The sequence below is a fragment of the Dermacentor albipictus genome, chromosome 2 (genome assembly GCF_038994185.2).
Source record: "Dermacentor albipictus isolate Rhodes 1998 colony chromosome 2, USDA_Dalb.pri_finalv2, whole genome shotgun sequence".
In the NCBI taxonomy this organism is placed as follows: Eukaryota; Metazoa; Arthropoda; class Arachnida; order Ixodida; family Ixodidae; genus Dermacentor; species Dermacentor albipictus.
This window is the reverse complement of record NC_091822.1, coordinates 106,937,205-106,947,912: the sequence shown is the minus strand read 5'-3', so window position 1 is coordinate 106,947,912 and position 10,708 is coordinate 106,937,205. Positions and strand designations below refer to the sequence as shown.

The window sequence follows — 10,708 nt, the reverse complement described above, 5'->3', positions numbered from 1 at the left end:
AATTGACAATACAATTCCGTTAATTGCATCGAATAGTACGTTTAAAGCAGACAAAATTGATATGTTACACATGCATCTCAAAAAATTGAATAATATGTAAACACAGCTTTTGCATAACCCTTGTAAACAAAGTAACAAATTCACGTAATATATCAAATGACGTATCAAATTTGTCTGCTTTCGATGATCTAGTGGATTCCGTTTACAGAACCACGATATCTATTTTTATGCAGCGCAATGAATCTGTAAACTTTGTGCTTCTATTTTTTTTAAACTTTCGAATTCTTGAAAATCTTCTTAACAAAATTCAATACCTAAATCGAAATTTTGCTTCCAACAGTCACTATAATTTACCTTGCTCTCTCAGATGAAACAAAGTTCATTAAAATCGGTCGCGTGGTTACCTCAGAAAAGCGTTCTTGCGGTTTACATGTATTTGAATAGGCAGCGTCGGAGTTGGGTTGGAGCTAAAGCTTCCTCTTAAGAATACTTAAGACTTAGGAAGACTTCCTCTTAGGACTTAAAAAGAAGACGAAGAAGAACAAGAACAACAAGAACAAAAACAACAACAACACAAAGAATATTATGAACAAATACAAGGAAGACATACGGAAGATGAACAAGAAAAGGATTAATGGTTATCAAGATGGGCATCAAGAAGAGCAAGACGGTGAACAATAAGAAGACGACCCTGAGGAAAATGATGAACAAGGAGGGGGCGTTGATAGATTCGGGAAAAATACGGTACGTACGAAGAGCAGACCCGTCGGTCGGTGGGCCTCTTCTCGGAGGAGGAGCGTTTCCCCCGGCCGTCAGAAAGAGTTTAGCCCGTATCTAAATAGATAGACACGTGAAGCCCTGGGCCGGCGGGCGGCCGAGCGAGCCAGAGCTAGTGCGCGCCCGACGTTCGCTATAGATTCTGCCGCGCGCAGGGAGAACGAGGATGGGCGGGACAAATCATTGCCGCCGCCGCCGTCGTCTCTAAACTCGGCAGACGAGAAGCCAAGGGGAATGGGGACGGGTCTGAGAGGAGAGAGAGAAAAAAGAGGGTTTCGTACAAAGAAACGAGAGAAAAAGCGAGAGAGATTGGTATACGGCGGGTGAGCGACGAAGCGCGGGCCTTAGAAAATAAGGGGTGGCGGCGGTGCGCGGAGCCGTGCACCGCTTGCGCGGGGAATGCTTTCCGCGTTAGTGATCAACGCTTGCCGACGAGCGTCCCGGAAGAAAGAAAAAACAGTCAGCAAAACAGAGCGGCCCGAGCCCCGGTCCGCCGCAGCCGCCGCCGCGTTTCCCGCGTAATGGCATTGCCATTCCTTCTGTTTAGCTTCGAAAAAAAATAAATAAACAGGAAACATGGCGCTGCTCATCTCAGGAATGTGTAAAACGGACAAACGAGGCGAATAGTTTTTACGCGACCCGCCACTCTAAAGGGTTTTCTTTTTTTCTTTTCTTGTTTTGGTTTTACGATGTGATACTGTTCATAATAACCGCTGTCATAAGGATTATGGTGGTACACAATTGACCCTTATAAGCATGCATTCGATTTAGGCGGCAGGTGCACTTTTCAAACCATAAAGTCTTCAACGTGTGGCGAACAGAGTAAAGATTTCACCCATGTAATAACTGCACCGATATCGCAGGCGTTCGCGGCGTGGTGCAGAGCTCCGCGACGAGAACCGATGTATCGAACTCAGAAGTGGCTCCACTTCCCGAAATTTACCGACATCGACAATCGTCGACGTACTGCTTTGCTGGTAAGACATACGCAAGTGCACTCGTAAGACATATACGTAGAGCTTTTGTGCGTCCACTCGCTTGTCGTCGTTGCCAGTGTGCTTAAACAATCTCAACTATAGAGACATCCTCAGCGACCGAGTTCGGCGCCATCGCGCACACTCGCATGAAGCGGCACCCTCAGCGCCTCTGCGTTCTTTCTTTCTCTCCTTTCATCTATTAACCACTTTCCCTCTGCGTAGGGTAGCAAATTTGACGCGCGTCTGGTTGACCCCCCTGCGTTTCCTGTCTCGCCTCTTTATACGCTGGTCGTGCGACGTGGAATTGATAGCTCGCGCGGGCGAGCGGGCCTTTCGCCTTCACTGAAACTTTTTAAGGTCTATTGTTGGCAGTCGTCGTATTCAAGTCAAGCGCACTGAGTAACACACACGCGTAGAACAAGAACCGACTGGGCTGCTTCGACCGCAGGGTTGTCCTTAACACGTACAAGAAGTTCCACAGTGCAAACTGTCCACCAGCCATGTTAGTTCTCCAAAAGGCTCATAGATACACGGGTGCGGAACTCTATTACATAATGCGCCCAGCAAACTTGCCAACCACGTTCCCTATATTAGAGGAAAAAAAATTAGGCTGGGAGACGTCGCATAGAAAGTGTCAAGGATATGAGCAATCATATATATAGGCGCCTCCCCTGCGCAGGGGTCTAGCTAAACGATGTTGCAAGTGTACGCCAGCTCTTCAAGTGAACGAGATACCTCGAATCATTTACTACGGCTTTTAGTGAAGAGCAAGGCTAGCAGCGGGGCGCGGCGGATCAAAGTGAGCCTCCGTAAATGGGGCATGGTGACTGACGATGACTGTACGAGTTGAACATGGGGCCCTATAACGTAAAACTATTCCAATATGTTTCTATTCCAATTTCCTGACGTCAAATTTGCGTAACCACCGACGCAAGCACCGGGCGGTCACCCATAGGGTTGTCTGAACAGACCAATCAAACGCTCTCCTCGTTCATAGGACGTCCCTTTTGTTTGCTTGAAAAACGAATAACATTGCCTACACTGAGCGGCTTGTTGTATCTAATTGGCTCACAAGAAGCGAGGAGAACGCTCAAGTGGAGAGGGATTCGATGGGGCCGAGCCACTGCACTGAAAACCGATAACCGGATGAAGAGGGTGGTGCTGGCGTCTGCGATTGGTCGGCTTTCCCTTACTTAGCTTGAGGTGGCTGGTCGAAAATCGCGGCGGCATGCAACGGAAGCTTAAGAATGACGCTAAAATTTACCCTCAGCAAAGAAGAGTTGGCAGAATGAGGTAGTAAACGTGCCGAAAGTGCTTGAAAACGTTACACGGTCACGCAAGAAGTTTTATTATACGCAAATACACCCATGCTCTCCGGCAGGTGCGAGTAGCCAGCGTCTCCGCGATCGGCGGCAGCTATCTTTTATTCCTTTCGGAACGGGGCAGCCTGCGGCTATTCCGAAAAAAATTCAGTTTTGTTCGGCATATTAATGCATCTTTATCGCGTACACGTCACTTTGACGCGGTGAGTTCGTGCGGTTTTGTGACGTCGGGTGACAGGCAGGTGAAGTGGTTGCAGCCCGAAAACTTTTCACCAATAGCCGAGGGCTAATGGCGAAAAGGGGTCGAATCAGAAATAACTGTTTTTCTTTTTTCTGTCAAATCATGCATAATCAGTGTGCACACATCATATCAGATGGGGAGGTATTGCGGTTTTTGTAACGTCGCGTGACAGACAGGTGAAGTGGAGGGTGGTCGAAAAAAGTTTTTGACCAATCGCGGAGGGCTGATAGCAGAATTGGAATAGAAAAGTTTGGAATAGTTTTACGTTATAGCGCCCATGGTGTATGCCGCAAACGTGCAAACATGCATGCGTACATGGCTGACAGCTATAGTCACGCATGCTTTTCTGGTCCCTGCGATCCGTGTACCGCGCCGGCAGTCCCGTATACGAACGGTCATTGATTATGTTTGTTGGACTGATGTCGCGACAAAACTGCGAGTCAGGCCAGTGGGCACAAACGCCCCGTCCTCATGTGCGTTTTCCCTTACGAGCACACGAGAAGGAGGAAGGGGAGAAGGAGGACGAAGACGTTCGTATAACAATCTCCGCCCTGGCGAAACTTGTCAGTCACTGTTCCACCCACGCGCTACTATTGAACATAGTTTCAGAAAACTTAAATATTTAGGCACGTTGTGCTGTGCGTCCGTCGTTTAAAAAGGTAGAGTGATAGCGGTTAATTACACAATGCGCACAAAAAGGCGGAACAGGACTCACGACATCAACTTGCGAACAATCCAGTGAATTCGATGCCGCGTGGCGAACCGCCGCTCACCTTCCACCGGAGGTCCCTGAAGTGGAATTACTGACCGTCATATGTCACTCACTATAGCAAAGTCTATGGATAACTCGAGAACTTCGCGAAGAGCCGATACACCTATCATGAGTGTCCAATGCGTCCTCACGGTAATATCTTGTCATATGCGTTAGCGCGCGGAGTGCTTCGACGCTGAAGTGCCTGAACCGGAGTTCAGACCTCTTTAGCGAGCACGTGGGATTAAATCACTTTGTCACGCAAGGACGGTTAGGTGACGACCACAAAAAAATTTTAATGTCCGGCGAGATGGCTTGTTCGCAGGGACCGTGAGCGTCCCGAGGGACTCTTTTTGCCGGTCTCTGCTTTAAGGCATCGCGAGCAAGAGTTATCACATCCACCTCACTGCCCGCAGCACTTGCGTGCGAGTTAAACCTCAGGTGCTTTACAGTAAAGCCGAGGCCGCCTGCAGTTCCTTCACCGTCCGCAGCGTACGTTGTGTGCACTTTTCCAGAGGAAACCGTAGCAAGCTCGTCTGCCACGGTCGACCTCATTACGACGACGCTGTGCCCGACAAGACCGCAGCGCCCAGCAGTCTCCGCATTCACGGGCTACAATTCCATAGGCGACAACGGTAGCGCGAGCCAACATGAGCGTATACCAGAACCCGAAGCGCCATATTAACTCGGATTCTTGGCAAGCGCTTTACATTGGTCGCACAATTTCAATGTTCGGTGATCGGACAGTTTGGAAGTGGATGTATAAACATACGATCGATGTCTTACACGTATACTCGCAGACGGTTCTGTCGATAAGGTACACGGAAACGCTGACGCGACACAGTTTGTGATGTTTTTTTTTTTTCACCACCAAGGTTACTCGGTATGCCCGACTTTACGGCTGTCAAAGTCCACGCAGTCGTCCTGATCGCTCTTGCCTCCTCCTTTCCCATCCTTTCCACTCACAGCGCACATTAAGACCGACCCAGCGCGATGCAGAGCGATAAAAGCGACCCGTACAACCGTTAAGCAGCGCACGTACCACCGAAAATACATTACCAGCGTTATCTGTCCCTTCTTTCGACTTTTGCGGAAGACGATTAAGCTACCCAGACACGCTAACCAACGCGAGTGGTGCACGTAGATGGCCCGCTCCGCCGAGGAAGTTATGGAAGCGCAAGAAAAAATTGTAATGACTTCAAGCGATACATATGTGGCACTAGCTCACATGACCCATCTCTCCTTCATCACCATTTCTAATGAAACGACCTATACAACAATAACAGTGAGGCACATGCACCACACCAAGGTACAGCAAGCTAAATAAAGCTGAACTGCGTGAAATTGTCAATAAGCCAAAAGTGCTGAATTTATTCTACCGAGCGAATAAAGGACAGAAATAATGGACTGTAGACACAGATGCAGTCCAGCTGTAGAAACAGCTATGGGGCTGACTGTCGGTGGAGAGAACTGTGGGGTACCTCGACGAACGCCAACCCCAACGGAGTCCCTCTTCCTGCCCGTTCGCCTTCTTTTCAGCTCACCTAAATGCTCAGTCAACTCCATTTAGCAAAAGGGAAAGTCGATTCCATATTTAACGCAATTGTTTATCGTATGCATTCTCTGACGGAGTACTTTGAATTGCTTGTATCTAATAAGGGGTGTACGTAATCCGTCGGGGGGGGGGGGGGGTACAATAACTCTAAAAGATGGCATTCATTACGTAAGAATGCAGTTAAACTCTAATAAAGGAGTTGCCGGTGCTCCCTCTGTTCCTAACTGTTAGTTATAGCACGAAACGCTCGACCGCGCACAACTAAATGCAACGTGCGACATTCTTTTATGTCTCGCTACGTCTGCGATATCTCACCAACCTACAAAACTCACCGAGACCTCTCACGCGCCCCAAGCTTCGTTCGTACTATATGACGCACGTGGGAAGAGTCCGATTTAGTGATGAGCCAGAGCGACGCAGACCGAGTTGCATGCGACGTACATAAGCCAGTCAACCCTCTCTTTTCAGGAAGTCTGGACCGACCCGCTAGCATCGACATGAACCCGACGACCGAGTCTCGGTTCGACAAAGTGACTCGACCGAGCTCTATCTAGTTTGTGTAAACGTAGCTGCAGAGTGCGTTCGCGTCCGGCCCATGTCCGCAAGGCTGTCGCCCACGTTGCCTCGCAAGCCGCACGCACGGAGGAACGCCAGCATACCCGCTTCTCCACCGCGACGGAGATAAACGCCGCCGGCGTTCTCGAAAGGGAAAGGGGATAAGGGAAGGCGAGACAGGGAAGGTAGGCGGGAAAGCTACCGCTCCTCCTCCTCTGTATCAAGAATTGACTCTGGGGAGCTGTTCTAAAAAAGCTTCCGACGCCGTGTTCCCCGCTTCCAGCATCAGAAGCCACGGGACTCGCTGCATGTATAGAACTTCCCCTCATCCTTCTCCCATATCCCTCTTGTCCCCACAATCCTATGCACCCTCCCGCCTTTGCCCGTTTCTGGCCACGTTGGTGTTGCAACTCCCTTCTTCGGCATCTCCATTCCCCAATCGCGCCGAGCCGTTTGCGTCCCGCTTCTCATTCCCCCCTCCCCTTCCTTCTTTCCCGCTCTTTTGCTCTCTGGCCTAAACTGGGGCACACAACCGTCGCACACCACTTTCGCGATTCTTTTGTCCCCCAGCGCATTTCCCTATTACGTCCGATTTCTTTCCCGCTTTTGCTTACTTTATCGCCTTTCTTCTTTCTCGCCTCTCGTTCAAAAGGCTGGCCTCCCCCTTTTCCCTTCCATTCACTCTCGGCTCTTGCTCGACCTGTTTTCTTCCTTCCTTTCTTTATTTTCTTCTTATGCTTTCCTTCCTTACTGCCGTGTTCCTTCCCACGGCATCTCCCGCATTTCCGCGTTACTCCCATTCTCCGTTGCTGGGTTCTGCCTTTTATATCTATACATATATATATATCTCACCAATTCTTCTTTATTCTCCACGCGCCTGTTCTCGCTTCCCTCTTCATCTCGTGCGCTGGTCCTTCGCCCATTTGAGGCGTTATATATGTGCAGCGCTCTCCCACGTCGTTCTACCCTTTCTTTTTTTTTTCTATTTCTTACTTTTTCGTCATTCGCGCCGGTACCGAGCGCGTAATGCGAAAAATGCTTCTGACGGTGCGGAAGGACCGGTTAAATAACGGTGTGCGCACAGACTCCGGACGTCCCTTATACTTTATGGGCGCAGGCTTCCCGCGCTTCATATTTATTTTTTTTGTTCGAAAGGAGACGACCAAAGTAATGGAGTAAACAAGGCGCGGCGCACGAGGGAACGCATTCGTGATAAAGAACCATCCCACCGCTGAACGCGTCCGTCGACTCAGCGCAGTCCTTTTTTTTTTTTTTTCGGCCCCACATGTATCGCGTTTTGGTCGCGCTCAATATGCATATCGTGAACTCCCTGAAGTACTTACTACACGTCTGCCCCGGGTTCGTTATGAAAATGGCATCACGCGCATAGCGCGCAGCCGCCGCATGTGGTACGCGCTTGAAACAACACGAGTATATACGGAATGCGTGGGACTGGTTCGGAAAAAACTGCGTATGGATAAGTTTCGTTTCACGAGGCACGCGCCACCGAGGTATACTCGGGCCGTACGAGCCACGGGTCCAACGAGATTATGGCACCGAGATGGGCCGTTGTTCGCCAGCTTTATGCCGTAGCGTGACGCAACTTTATTGCTGTCCGCGGTAAAGCTCGCGCCGCTATAAAACAGCGGATTTCCCGAACTTTCGCGGGAGCTGCCAGAACTTGTCTTATAGCGCGCGAAGGCGAGCTTGTGAGCTATCTGGAAGCGAGGAGAGGGTGATTAGAAACAAGAGGAAAAACAAAATGAAAAAGAAAGAAACGAGAATTTCATATGCCTAGAACTTCACTGTATCCGTACGTGGCAGATAAAACGCGCCTATTACTGGGCACGCCAATACCGATTTCTCGGTAGTGCTCGTTGCGTTCACCGTAACATGAATGCAAACTCTACCGCAGTTCGTACGTTATGTCTACTGGCGCTTTACCGACACGAACGCGTCGATGAACTGGAAAGTGCATGTCTCAACATCATTTTTTTAGGCATTTTACTTAGCTGAGGTTTTAGGGAACGTGTAGCTGCTTTCTGAATGTTAATCTTGTGTGTCGCCGTACGTCGCTGAAGGCGGTAATTCTGGACACTTGTGAACTTATATGGTGTCAGGCTTACGTAGGCTTGTATATAGACTTAGGTTGTCATAAGACAACTCCCGTAGACGACGCTCTTAAGAGAAGAAAAGTGTATAGAGCAAATGACGAAATGACGAGCAACGATTCGTAGGAAATGTTGCAAGCGTGTAGGGACTAATGGATTCCATTCGCCGAAATGCGCCTTGATGGATTCGGGACTCACTCCTTCGCGCCCCAAAGTGGAGCCAGTAGCCAAGTACGGTTGAAGAGTTGGACAGTCACCGCGCTTTCTTAACGCTTCTCGGTGATCCACGAGCGATAGTTTCGTAATCGGGAGCCCTCCGAGTGCTCTTAAAGAAACACTAGCTTTGTCAGAGACCTGTATCGCCTCAATGCCTCATGGCTAAAATCGCTGGGGAGCTTCGTTGAAATGCACTATCTTCTTCCGTCACAGGCTGCATGCCGCTGTCCTCCCCATTAAACGCGAACATTAGAAAAGATTGTCTTCCGACAAAAAAAAAAAACAAAAAAGAAAAAAAGAAGAATGCGCATTCGTCCCGCGCCGCAATACCCGGAAAACTATTAGGCTTATTGCACCAGAATGTTAGAGCATTAATTCACAAATGGACTTCAGTGAAGCCCTTGGTTCTAGGAATGGCAACAGCAGGTCAAACACCGGCGCGCTGACCGCATCAGTAAAGCGACTATCGGCAGACTGGTAGCGCTCATTCAATGGAGAAACAGCCAGAGGTGGAGCAACTATTTACTACGGAATTTGTTCTTCTTTCTATTTACTCATCATCGCTATCATCATGCCTATTTTTATGTTCACTGTCAATAATAATAATAATAATAATAATAATAATAATAATAATAATAATAATAATAATAATAATAATAATAATAATAATAATAATAATAATAATAATATTATCGTCGTCATTGTTGCTATTGTGGTCGCTGTTGTTTCTGGTTCCTCCGCTTGGTTCCTCTCCGCGCTCGCGCAGGGATACCTTGCTCTTTCTAGCTGCGCATGCATTCCGAACACGACAACGTATACGCTGTGCCGAGCTGCAGCACGGCAGCGTCATCACCTCGCCCTGCACCGACGACCGCCCCGGCTTTTGACGCTCACCAAGAAGCTCTTGGAGGGCCGCAGTTCTGTCGAAAAAGTGTGGCAACTCAGACTTGGCGTCCCCCAGAGGTTTGCTTGGGAACAGCTCGAGCGTGGTGTACACCACCGGGGTACCATACTTGGCGCAGGGGAAGGGGAACGTGTTCGCAATGATCGAGCAGCTAGGGAGATGGATGGATAGAAGACTTTATTTGGTCCTGCAAGTAGTGATAATTAACCACTAAGCGGGCCACACCCACGTCGGGACCGGAAGGCCAAGCCTCACGGCCACATCGTGAGGCAGCGCTCTTTCTGTGACACGCGGCGTGTTCGAGCTCCACGATGCTCGAACTCGTCGAGTCGAAAGTCGGGGTTCGTCGATGCGCACCGGCGCAGGGTGGACGCGAAATTCTTGGCACTACACTTGGATGCCCACAGTACGTGGGAGCTACACGATTTTATTGTCCTTACTATTACTTGCAGATACAAAATATTAACTATGTAAGGAAGTTTATTGGGCGAGTCCAACAAACGGGCGGTAGCTCGGAACAGTGAGCAGGGAGAACAAGATGGTGATGGTGATGATGATGATGATGATGATGATGATGATGATGATGATGATGATGTCCTTGATGAGTTTGGCGCTTACCCATTCGCGGGGATTGGCCAAGAGTCGGGCAGACTTTGCTTGTGTTGTTCGAGCGCCGGTCTCGTGCCCTCCGCTCTTGATGATGATCGGTATGTCATTCTCCTCCTTTCTTCATTACAACTAGAATAATTACCTAGGGAAGGAGTCCGATTCCTATCTGCCCAAAAGGGGAGTGGTCAGAAAAGGTGTACGAAAGGAGTAACAGGGAAACGCCGGAGTTCTTAATCCAATGACAGCGGAGAACGGAGCGGTAGTTGAGCACGCATATATATATATATATATATATATATATATATATATATATATATATATATATATATATATATATATATATATATATATATATATATATATATATATATATATATATATATATATATATATATATGCAGCGGCACGCTCAGCCCCCTTCCAAAAGGGTAAGGGAGGTCAAGAGTCACTCACAGTCATCACCATCATCACCATTATTATGGACAGCATCGCGTTTTGATAATGCGAGGGTGCTCTCGTATAAATCAAAACACGAAAAAACAAAACAAAAACGAAACTTATCGTCTTTGTTATCGCGACGGTGCAAAAGTGCCTTTAGAGTAACGAGAACAAAACAAAAAAAAGAAGAAACTCAATCTGTCGAGTGGCCCTGCATCGCTAATCCCTGCACCGATGCGAACCGAAGCAGCG

The 10,708-nt window shown here is 48.4% G+C and overlaps 1 protein-coding gene across 6 annotated transcripts in view; it reads right to left on the bottom strand.

Moving 5' to 3' along the window:
- Positions 1 to 10,708, bottom strand: part of LOC135914901 (kazrin-like) — a 217,267-nt gene that overhangs the window by 144,801 nt on the left and 61,758 nt on the right. The gene's annotated exons all lie outside the window — the stretch shown is intronic.